Source organism: Platichthys flesus, chromosome 1 (genome assembly GCF_949316205.1).
Source record: "Platichthys flesus chromosome 1, fPlaFle2.1, whole genome shotgun sequence".
In the NCBI taxonomy this organism is placed as follows: Eukaryota; Metazoa; Chordata; class Actinopteri; order Pleuronectiformes; family Pleuronectidae; genus Platichthys; species Platichthys flesus.
In genome coordinates this window covers 22,044,634-22,055,459 of record NC_084945.1, presented here as the reverse complement: position 1 = coordinate 22,055,459, position 10,826 = coordinate 22,044,634, and positions in this window count along the sequence as shown.

The following is a 10,826-nucleotide window of genomic DNA, read 5'->3' as shown; positions in this document are numbered from 1 at the left end:
TTGACCTCTTTGCGAAGGCCAGGCCACACAAACTTCGAAGACACCAACTTCACCGACGCCCGGACACCCGGATGAGAAAGAGAGTGCACCATATCAAAGACCCGACGGCGCCAAGCAACCGGCACCACCGGGCGGGGGCGGCCCGTGGAGACGTCGCAAAGGAGGGCAGGCCCACCATTTTGCACCACTACCTCCTCCAGCTCCAGACCGGTACTCGCAGCTCTCAGTGCAACGATACCCGGGTCCCCAGGTTGGTCGGCAGCCAGTGCTGAAAAATCAACCCCAAGATGCACAGGGCACACCAGCACCCGTGACAGGCAGTCTGCCACCGGGTTCGCTTTACCCGCCACATGTTGGATGTCTGTTGTGAATTCGGAGATCGCAGCTAGATGGCGCTGCTGGCGAGCAGACCATGGCTCTGTCACCTTCGCCATAGCAAACGTCAATGGTTTGTGGTCAACATAGGCTGTGAAAGGGCGGCCTTCGAGCAGGAAACGGAAATGACGCGTAGCCAGGTACAACGCTAACAGTTCCCGGTCAAACACGCTGTATTTTCGCTCACTGTCTCGCAAACCGCGGCTAAAAAATGCAAGGGGCTGCCACGCACCCGCAACACGCTGTTCAACAACTGCACCTACAGCCACATCCGAAGCATCGGTCGTGAGGGCGATAGGCGCCCGAGACGCGGGGTGCGCCAGAAGCGCCGCGTTAGCCAGGGCAGCCTTAGCCCCCTCAAAAGCCTGGATCCTCACAGGGGTCCAGTCAACCTGGTCCTTAGCTTTCTTAAGCTTCAAAGCACCATACAACGGTTGCAGGAGTTGGGCCGCACGAGGCAAGAAACGATTGTAAAAGTTTACCATGCCCAAAAACTCCTGCAGCGACCTGACCGAGACTGGACGGGGAAAATCCGCAACTGCATGCACCTTCGAGGGCAAAGGAACCGCACCCTGCGACGAAATGCGATGGCCCAAAAAGTCTATGACAGACAGCCCAAACTGGCACTTGGCTGTGTTCACAATGAGACCATGCCCATCAAGGCGCTGGAAAACCTGCCTAAGGTGCGATAAATGCTCATCAACCGACGGGCTGGCCACCAAGATGTCGTCCAAATAGACGAAAACAAACGCGAGGTCACGTAGCACCGAGTCCATCAAGCGCTGAAATGTCTGCGCTGCGCCTTTAAGGCCGAACGGCATTCGCAGGAACTCGAAAAGACCAAACGGTGTAATGACTGCAGTCTTGGGCACGTCCTCTGCCCGCACAGGCACCTGATGATAACCTCGCACCAAATCGATTTTAGAAAAAATTGTCATGCCCGCCAGACGAATTGAAAAATCCTGAACATGCGGAATGGGATAACGGTCATGGGCCGTAATGTTATTTAAACGGCGGAAGTCACCGCACGGCCGCCAAGACCCGTCCGCCTTGGGCACCATGTGGAGCGGCGAAGCCCACGGGCTGTTGGACCGCCTAACGATCCCCAAACGCTCCATGGTAGCAAACTCCTCCTTCGCGGTGGCTAACTTCACGGTGTCGAGGCGACGCGAACGTGCGAAAACGGGCGTACCCGCAGTGGGAATGAAATGTTCCACGCCGTGTTTAGTAACCGCGGCAGAAAATGCGGGCGTTGTCAGCGAAGGAAATTCCGCCAGTAAGCGCTGGAAGACATCCTTTGACGCCGCGAAATTAGCATGTGTTAACGGCCCGGGCCCCCCTGTCTGACACGGAAAAGACGCAAAAGATACAGCATCAATGAGCCTGCGATTAGTTACATCCACTAACAACCCATTAGTGCACAGAAAATCTGCTCCGATAATAGGAACCGTAATGGAGGCTACAACAAAGTCACACAGAAATTTGCGTCCATTGAAACACACAGTCACAGACTTGGTACCAAACGTCTCTATAGCCGAACCGTTAGCCGCTGTCAGACGCGGACCACTGCCACAGGCCGAGAGGTCCGTAGCTGCCGGAGGGAGAAGGCTCTTCTGCGAGCCGGAGTCCACCAGGAACTGATTACCTGATATGGAGTCATAAACGAACAGCAACTCCTCTTGATCGCCAGCGCCCACGGCTGCTACCGAGCGCCGGCTCTTCCGTTTCCCGGTGCCTCGAACGCGCACGGAGGAACACAGCGGCGCGCCTTGCTGCCGAAGCGCTGATGGAAGAAACACAGCTGTCCGCGCTGTCTGCGGGTGGAAACTGCAGCCGTCAATGCCGGAACCTCGTTCTCCAACGTCGGCTGCGAGGACTCCACGGCCACACTCTGCACGGAGACGTTCCTCGAAGTCAGCAGGATCCGGTCCGCCTGCTCAGCCAATCCACGGAAGTCGCCGGCCGCCAAGCAAGAAGAGTTGGCGAGGGCTGCGCGCACCTGCAGCGGGAGCTGGCGCAGAAAGATGTGCGGGAACAGGAAACCATCATCCTCGGAGCCCAGCAACGACAGCATCTCGTCCATCAGGTCCACTGCCGAACCATCGCCCAAACCGGGAAGCGACAGTAGCTTGTCCGCTCTCTCCGCGGCTGACAAGCTGTAGCGCCGGAGGAGAAGCTGCTTGAGGGCGGAGTACTTTCCGCGCTGTGGCGGGGCTCGCAGGAGCTGCATCACGCGCCGGGTGGACTGCTGGTCCAAAGCCGCAACCACCAAAAAATACCTGGAGTCGTCTGCCGTTACTCCTCGCAGATGGAAAAGAGCCTCGACGTGCAGAAACCACGGCGCCGGGTCGTTCTGCCAAAACTCCGGCAGTTTAACGTGCTCCGCGGAGCTGGTCGGTCGCGGAAGCTGCGGCGCCATGGACGTTGAGGAGACACGGTCCGCGGGCGCCGGGGAAGAAAATACGTCCTCCCCCGATGAGGAAGGGACACCATCCTCCTCTACCTCGAACATGTTCAAAAAACGGGGTCACCAATGTGGCAAGACAAGGAAAGGCAGAGACGCAGGTACTGTTTACTGTCGTTTATTCAGTAGCTAGGAAGAACAAGCACATGTTCCCCATACGGGAAGTATATATAGCTACAGCCTCTAACATTACCCATCAACCCACTGGGTGAGAGGACACACCCATGAGTGCACGCCACACCATCACCAATGTAATTGCTTCTTCCAAACACCATGTAGGTTATGCTTCACTTCTCAAAGCCTCTCAATCAGTATGGGATAGCCCCATCGGATTGTGTAACTTTTTTAATAAATTTGTATTACATATGACAGGTTTAAGTGTTACAGGGGAGATAATGATGTACTAAAACAAGTTAAAATCACCCTAACCTCCAAAATCATATCCCTTCCACTCAACAGGTACAGTGCCTCATACAGTCCAATCTTTAACTAACTATCCTGACTGTGTATCTGATGGTAGAGGACCCTAGCGCATTCCTATCTCTGAACACTGAGGTGTCGGGGGGCAGCCCAGTGCATGTGGAGATATGGGGTAGATGCAACAACAGGAGAATAATGAGGCACCAAACCCTGACGCCTGAGTTTTGCAATTCCTAACGATACTGGTTCCAGTTCAAAGGAGAAAGACCCAGTTGAAGCCAACTTTCATTTCCCACTTCATAACAGTGAATCTCATCTGGTAGAAGAATAAGAGGTATCACACTCTCCATTCCACACCTAACCGCAGATAGCACCTGAATTATGTTCGACGGACAAGGTAATGTGTCCTACAGGAGGACTGTAGATTAAAAAAACTCTGACAATAGCCTTTAATGTCGACAAAATCAAATTTGCCACATTGTCGTTTTGCAGGATTTTAATGGTCCATCGTCCATGTCAGCGAGAGAGATTCTACACACCTCTATTCATCGCACCACTGCCACTTATGTGAAATGCATAAAAGCGAATACCTCTTAAATTTATCTTGGAAATGTTCAAAGTCTCTGAGCTTAGTAGCTGTCACACTTATTTAATAACTTCTACCAGGAATGGCTTTGGCATGTTTCTCTCATTTGATGTGGGGGTACAATTCTCAATTTAGAAATACAGGTATCTTTTCCTTGATCCCAGATTCCACTGTAGACGAGCCATAGCCAAAAGGTTTACTCATCTCCATCTCAGTTCTCAGTTAGTAAAAGAGTGTATCACACAACAGCAGTCGTTTGGCATCTGCCAATCAGAGGAAAGAAGTGATGCGCTAAGAGTTGTTCCTATTATAATACACATAAACGAGAAGTGTTGTTTTTTCCAGGGGAGTAATTGTCACTTCATCTTTAGCCCTCAGCATCTCTGACAAAATGTTTATCTCACCGTGGCACAGGCAGTATTGTGGTTTGGGTATAGACATAAATTGCATTTTTATGCTGTTCTGTTGAAAGGCGTGGGTAGACACTAAAACGCTATTTCAGAAAATCTTACTCTGCTACATTTACTGCTTACTTGGGATTTCTCTCCAGTTCCCCCTCTTAATATTACTCCCACATGACAACCCTCCATGCAACACGCTCTTATATCTGCAAGTTCATTATCATCAATAAGTCAAGTATATTCTATCTTTCATCATCATATCATGCATTCCGACCGCAGCACCTTTTTTCTGCAATGTAAACCAATTTATTTTTCCCCTCTATTGCAGATAGAATTAAACAATGCCCTAAGAGTAGAGGCTGTCTGAATGGGAATGATTTATTACAAAGAGAGAAGTCTGTGTGTCGGTTTGCAGAGCTCTGCAGTGTAAAATAACCTCATTTATATTCTATATTGCTCAGGCTGCCTCACTTAATATTCCTATCAGCACTCGTATGCCATGCCGTCTGTTGGCTCTGCCTGCAATACAGCAAATGCCTTTGAAAAAGTGTACCAACAATATTAAACACATTTCATCAGATTAGTGCAATGCCACAGGAGTGCCTTAAATACAAAACAGCAGGGTCAAGTGAGCCATAGAGCTCAGTGTGCAACAAGAGATCCTCGACCTGTAAGAAGAATTATTGTGACATTTGTTCTGCTTGTTTGTACATGAGAATCAGTACATAAGGTGAAAACACCACATGTTATGTCGCAATTAAGCATTAAGATTGAGAAATTGTGTTGGATGTCTCAGATCTACCACATCTACAGAGAGTGGTGGGATGTAATCAAGTACATTGACTTAATTGCTATACCTAAATACATTGTTCATGTATCTATACTTTACTTAAGTAGATTTCATACCTGATTTTAACTTTTACTCCACTACATGTGGAGTAAAATTAAGAAGAGTGTTGCAGTAGGAAGTACTTTTATTTTTAATACTTTAGGTATATTTAAAGCAGTGTACTTCATTTTACACATTTGTCTATTCATTTGTACTTTGACTTTGAGTAAAATGTTTGAATGTCTACAGAAACATTGTTGAACAACTATCTGAAAGTTTTAAGGAGAACCTACAATAATTTACTGGTTTCAACTTTTAAGTTGTGATTTTTTTTTTCTTGAGAGTAACCTGCAAACCTTTTGGAAGAATAATTGAGAATATTCTCTTGCAGCTCTTGGATAATGAAAGAGGTATTATTCACATTTTTCACTCTCGCCTTATTATTTTTTTTAAAACCAAACAATATCAGACACTCTGAAATCTGAATCTTAACTCTATTATAATCTATTATTATCCCTGAAAAACAATAACAAGTTTCAGTCTTAGAAGAAAATCTAGTGCCGATTTCAACATGAATTATTATCTATATTCTGCTTGTTTTCCACAAATACTGGTATTGTGACTCCCACACAAACAAGTCAATAGAGTCCATTGGTTTTCTGGGCAGACAAAGATTTGAAGAAGCAACAGTCCCAGCTAACTCCCTTTGTTCATACCTGTTGTATAAAACCTTCATGCCATATTAAGATATTAGTGATGCTATTCATAGAATAAACAACAACAACAAACACATCACAGCCAAACATGCATTCCACTCAATCTTCCATCATTTAATATTAATTAAATAATTAAGTATATGGTTATAAGCATGCACACAGCACCATATAGAATAATCCATCTTTCCTACCCTGTCATCATTCTTCTTTAATTAGCTTGAGCTAATTGCTCTTTATGAATTACAAGTCCCCTCCCCCCCACCCCTCCTACAACATCATCTCTCTCTTCTACACCAATTGACAATCATGACCGTGGTTAAATGGCTTAAGAATGAATTTACTGTGGCCAAGAATATGTGAAGAAACATCAGCATGAAAACATACCATTGTCACAGACATAAATGGTGTTGGCAAAAACAATAGACAACAAATTATCCTCGCAAAGATACAGATACAATCATGTGGCAGGTAGAGTAAGGACAATACTGGAATGACTGTTCCAGTGGAAATGCGGTCCAAGCTCTTAAATAATTTAAAAACATTTGCTACCTAACTCCAAGAACAGGAGTTTGTACTGCTTATTGAATCAGTTCAGCCTCTTTTAGCTGAGGCCTTGGGCACAGATTAGTAAAGTACTTCCTGTAGAGAAAGGAATTGAATGAATTAATCGACTAGTAAGCTGAAATATAATTTACCTTGAAAGACCACAGCTATGTGATCTTCAGAAAAAAGATTAGTTCTATATGAAAGGTCTATATCCCTATTAAGCTTAATGGTTAATGGTGCAGTGAATAAGATATGTACAAATCATGTCTTTTAATTTAGAAATATATATGTTAACTACACGTAATTCAAATTTGTTGTTTCTGAGTATAGACTTTTTTATATACCACACCCACCACGTCACCGAGTTACACGAGTTACAGAACATTATTTTGGTTATTCTGGACTGTATGCCACATATGTTTTGTGAAACATATATTAACTGCTCTAAGCATTTTGGCCTTTTATCTGTAAGAATAAAAGGCTGTTTCATGTAATATGATTCCTTTTTGCCTTTGGCATTGATGTAATAATTTGTTCCATCTCAAATCAATCTCGGAGGCCATCGACTATCCTCTGATGACAAATTAGCGCCTGGGGGCAATGGACAGTTTTTTAGGACTTCCTGTGGAGACTGTGGATATCCAGGCTGAGACTGTATCTTCTGTGGGCTGCGTACTGTTTACAGTCCGACGAGTCCACACAAGTGGATTAACAGCTATTAACAGCTATCTGCACATGAAAGCAGATAAATTAAAAAGCCAACAGCCGATGCTTTTTGGTAATTGTGTTATATCTGTTACTCTCCACACAGACAAACAAAGCCTGCGTGCTCAAACATGATTGCTCAAACTAGCAACAGAAACCAGGATTCCAGCCCCAAAATCTTGTCCCTTACCTACAGATTCTACATATTCACATTGAGAATATTTTTGAATAAATACAGACGACAATTGAAACTAGCAGTAATGTTAAAAGACATGAAACATTCTGTGAAAGACAGAGAATCCTTTATTGACCCACATGCCAGGTGAAGTTTCCTGAGATGTGAGCGGCAGCTGTGCCACCAGCACAATGTCACACCTTTGTGCAACACAAGAGACTTTTATTCACCCACACACTTTACACAGGCCACTCAAGATGAGCAAAAAGAGAAGAATGAAAAGAAAAGAAGTATGCAGCTATTAAGAACTGGTCGATTCTCAATTCCTGCCCTCTTCACTATGTGTTCAAGAAGGCCTTACCCAGCGCATGATTTTTGTTCAGGCCTTTCGGAAGAGAACTCTTATAGGAGGAAACAAAGGTGCAATACAGTAACCGGTTTTGGCCTTTGCTCACAACCTTCTCCACAACACTCACCGGAGTGGTCTCACCGTTAGCATCATAATAAGTCTTTTAATTGACATAAATAAGGATATGAGGAGAAAAGCAAGGGCCCAAAGGAAGGGTTTTGTGTTTGCCTGGACCTGATGCAGTGAATGTGTTCTGTTAATCAGATGTGAACACATGGCTGATGAGTAGGGGCCCTCTGCTAATTGGCAGTGTTTGTCTGCTGGTGGTCGTGTTCCTTCAAGGACCCTGCTGCCTCCTATTGGTATTCAGGGTACTGCTTTGTGTTCCCTGCAGCGATGCCACACTATTAGGGAGTGGGACCCAGGACCCCTCCATTTACTAACAAGGGGTGAGAGCTTTCTCTCATCACTGAGCGGGACTCAACCCCTCCACCAAGTGCCCAGCGTCCCAGGAGCTCCTTTTCCACCACAGATAGCCCTGGAAATGTTTCCACCTCAATGTTTCTAACAGACATTATTGGTTGAACTGTAGGAAAAATTATAGTTGAGATTATTTTGTAACGCTACAGCAAAGGCTTTCATGATTGTAAATTATTAAATCCGTCTTTCATCTATAATTGGAAACTCTGGGTACCATAGATATCGCAGCACTATGAACGCTTTGAATCCATAATTAAACTTTCGTGGAAAAGTAGCCAATTCATCATATTCCAGTAAATTATTGAGATTATTATCTCATTAGTTTAATCTGAGTGAGTTGTTGCCTTTCAAAAATCAAAACAGGCTGCAAGGTCTCTGTGATATGATGCTACATAAAATACTAAAAAATATTTTTAAATCAGATTTTAGGTTTAGAGATACACTGTGTCTTACTTTGCAAATCTGTGGGAAGTAGCACAACAATATAATCAGAAGGTGTCTACATATGGATGGAATTGGCTAATGTGTTGATTTAAGAGCCAAAAATGACTGAAGAGAAAGTATGAGATGAGTGTGACTAGTATCGAGTACTGCGCCTAAATAACAGTCACATAATTATGTAAACATGGCTGCGGTTCATTCATTTTCTCGATTCAAATGGAAAGAGTCCATTATCCTCCACCTGACACCATGCCAACATCAACCAAAACTAACCTTTTCACATATAAACTATTCAATTAAGACATGAATGCTGGTCCAAACCATCAGGGGCGAAAACATCCTACCAGAAACCCACACATTAAATTCACAGTGTAAAATGTAGATGATTAGAAAACGAATGGACAAAACATGAATAAATGAGTAGAGAAATAATGTAAATCTTTCAGACAGAGCTCGCGGTCATTGAATGGTTTCGATGAGCATGAAAATCATCACTTCACAGTGGGCAGATCCTGAACATGATGGAAGATTTTGGAGGCATCTTCATTATCAGATAACACTTAGCAGGATCCCATGATCGCAAGGTCCCTGCAGTTAATTTCTAGAGACTCAACGTTTGAAGCACAGTAGCAATGAAGCTCTGTGTACATGACGATTTCTAAAAGAAAGAGACATTAGGAGTTTAGACTGTAGTGAATATTTTCTAGTTTGAGGTTATAAATATTTATAGGTCAGTTTTTCCCATGGATAATAATCTGTAATGCCAAGATGTAAGATGTTCAAACAGGCGCTTGTATCCACACAAATCAACATGTGCACTGTCACTGTCTCTTCATCGATGCATTATTGAATTGTCAGCAGCTCTGTTTGTGTCTGGCTGTTATTAATTACCTCCTCATTTGCTCCTTTGCTTTGGAGGTTTCAAAGCAATTTCCTGTTCATGTTCACAAATTAAGATATGACGACCCAACAACATGCTAATTACATATTGGAAATGTAGCTCGCAGTCACTTACACTTGAATCATTGTACTGTGAGAAGCCTCTACATGAGTGTTAGTTGTTTTAAGAATAATTCATGATGCAATCATAGGAATGATATGCAGACGCGCAGGAGCGTGATGAGATGCATTAACTTCCACCTCATCTGCCAGCATATGTTACCAATTATGCTTGTTACATGCTGAGCATGTTTGTTTGTTTTAACAGGTCCCCTCAGTGTTAACATACCACATAAGTTCACCCTGAGATCCTATAGTGTGCTAAAGTCTGCAAAACCAACCCTGTTAAATATTTGATATTCAAATTAGAGAAAAGGACAATGTTCTCTAACCTTGGACTTCCTAAAGATAAAAATCATTCCCTATGAGCCGGAGTTTTATTTTAAATCTCCAGCTGCTTTCACCGCTGAAACATTACCCAGTTTGACCTTAAGATTGCTATTAAAATGTATATTTTGACACTGAAGTTTAGTTCTGAACTTATTTCCATAAAGGTCAAGTCCTTTATGAAAATTAAGCAGTTCAGGATTGTGATGGAAAGAAGAAAACATGCTGTCTTTCTGATAGAATCCACTGAGCGAATGCTGCTAGTTATTAGTGTTTTTTTATATGCTTGTATTTAACAGAAGTTCCATCCCTCTTGGGACACTTTGTCCTCCACAGTTCAGAACTGGCAGACAAAGCCCCTGTTAGTGAATCAATATGTGAGTTTCTTCGAAAATGAATAGCAACCTCCACTCCAATGTGAGGATTTGCAGCCTTTCTGCATCACATCTGATTCTTAACATTGGATTTGGGACTGCTGGTCAAATGAAAGAAAAAAAAAGACACAATGCAAAAAAATATCATGTTATTTTAACGAAACTTTAATTGATTAATACAGAAAATAATTGTTGGCTGCAGCTGTGTTACACATGTTCCAGACTGTTGTTTAATTTCTGGGTCAGGTTCACAGATTCTTTCATCAGGAGAACATCCTCAACATCCAGCGTTGATCCAATAGTGTTAAATCAATGAACTGTATTGTATGCCTCACTGTGTGGAGGGGACTGGGATCATTCTGTAATGTTTAGGCAAAGCTTGAATTAGAAATAGTTCTTCGTACAGTTGTTTTCATGTAAAATGAACTTAGCTAAGATAAGACAGAGCTGTCCTTGTTTTTTCTTTACCCACAACCTGAAAATAGTTTTATTCAGTCAGAATTAAACTAACTACTCCAGCTACTAGTTAATGCTAAACTGGTGACTTGGTTGATGTACTGGTGGAATAAAATGACTGATCAATCATTAAGCTAGAAATGTGAGATGTGAATAATACAATTTTTCTTAGCTCTCTCCTTT